A 2,089-nucleotide genomic window follows, 5' to 3' on the forward strand; every position below is an offset into this window, starting at 1 on the left:
CCCCCCCCCCCCGCCCCCAGCATGCACGGCCACAGGGAAAAGGACGCCACCGCGGACACTTGCCTTTGAAAAGCGGAGCAGGGGGTGTGCAGAGAGCCCTGGTCCCCAGCGAGTCCTGGCCCCGCGGGGACACTGGCGTCAGGACCACGGGGGCAGGGGGTGCCCCCTGGTCAGGCCGAGTCTGCTCGCTGGGAGCACGTCCCCAGGCTCCATCCCGGCAGGACTCTGGGCTCTGCCCTCTGGGCGACCCCTCCTTGCCCGGCGCCCTCTGGCTCACGTTGACAAACGCGCCCTCGGGGCAGCTCTTACGCGCCCACTGCTCCTAGCAAACTCCGGGCCCAGCGGCCTCTTTTCACTTAAGCTGTCCGGGTCCCTGGGGCCCAGGACAATGCCCGTGAGAACTTCGTGGGGGTGTCAGCGTCGTGGCTGAGTAGCATGCCCTTCTCACGTGCCCCCCTCGGGCACGGACAGAGCACCTTTCCAGCACGGGGGCCCGGCCCCACGAGCCAGGGAACCCGGGCAGAGGCTCGGCCACCCCCGAGTCTGGTACAGACTCACAGACTCAGGCCCAGCCCTGGGGCCGCACCTGTCAGGAGGTGGCTCCACCCTCTCCTGGCCGTGGTCTGGGCGCCCCTGGAAAACAGCATCTTAGACAGTCCCCGCCCTCCCCCACCGCCAAAGGCAGGAGCTTTTGTGGGAGTCCAGGGTGATCCTGCCAAGGATCCCCGTGTCTCCGTCGCCCCTTCCGAGTCCTGAGTCAGGAGTACCGGGGCAGGGAGGGCCAGGATAGCGGCAGAAAGAACTGTCAGAGGTGAGACAGGGACCCGACACTACCTCCTGCACTGCGGACCGCCATCGAGAGGACACCACTAGGGACACCTTGTCAGCATCAGATCCCCCCACCGGGCCGCCGGCACCCCCAGTGCTCGGGGCCCTCACCCACACACACCCCCACCGTGCGCCAGCTCCCCGCGTGCCCTCCCGATGGCAGTGACAGTGACTTGTGGCAAACAGTGAGCCCGCACAGGCAATGGGCCGAAATCCGGGAGCCTAGGAGAGACACCACCTTGAACTTTAACACCTCCTTCCGAAACAACAGAAAGGCTGTCAGCACTCACCCTGGTGCATTGTGGGATGAAGGGAAGGCGGGCAAGCGCGCTGCAGAATCAGCCGCACGAGGGAGCACGTCCATGGCGATCAGAGATGGCCCGGCCCCCGGCAAGGTCGACCCGAAGGGTTTCCATCCCCAAGGCATGGAGTGAAGTCTGAGGAGGTGACCGCCACTTCACTTGTCTGAGTGTTTATTTCCTCCCCCCTCCAGAGAACAGGCCTCCCGTCCTCTGCTGGGGTGACCGAGGGGCAGGGCGCTGCACCCGCTTCTCAGCCGGCTCCCCCCCCCGCCCCACCCCCGCTGCAGTCGGGCCTCCAGCGGGAACCGGCCGGCGCTGGCCTGGGGGCCTGGTGCAGACCGCGGCACGGAGGTGGGCTTGCAGACATCTTGGGAGACCCGAGCCTGCCACGGCCCTGAACTTGCCCAGCCTGGTTGTCTGCACCAGCTACAGCAGCAGCTCGAAGGCCTGCACCTCGGCCACAAGGAGGACCCCTCCCAGGGCTGCCTGTCCCCGGCTCTGGTCTGCAGGCCACCAGGAAACATGGGCGCTGCAAGTGGGGCACAGAGTATGACAGTGAGTGGCGAGCCGGCTCCTCGGGAAGGTGGGCAGCAGAAGCGGCTGCGGGCTGAAGCTGGGGCCGTGATCACCTACGTGCAGCCCGGGAGGGCGTCTGAGGGTCCGCAGACGCTGCCGTGGGGCGGGCTGCCCTTCCAGCCAGAGCTGGGCTGGTCACGCCCCTGCCCTGCTGCTGCCGCCCTGACCTCACGTGGCCGCATCGCCTCCGACCTCAGGCAAAGCCAGGCCACGGCCAGAGCCCTGACGCAGGCCGGGAGGGGGGCGGCCTGGGGCCCAAGGAGGCCGGGCCCGGGGCCAGAGCCAGTGGCCAGCAGAGTCCCCGGAGCGGGGACCCCAGGAGCCCCTGGAGCTGTTCTGGCCAGGGCGGTGCTCCCCGGGCAGTGCTCCCAGGCACAGCCGCG

The sequence above is a fragment of the Suricata suricatta genome, chromosome 11 (genome assembly GCF_006229205.1).
Source record: "Suricata suricatta isolate VVHF042 chromosome 11, meerkat_22Aug2017_6uvM2_HiC, whole genome shotgun sequence".
In the NCBI taxonomy this organism is placed as follows: domain Eukaryota; kingdom Metazoa; phylum Chordata; class Mammalia; order Carnivora; family Herpestidae; genus Suricata; species Suricata suricatta.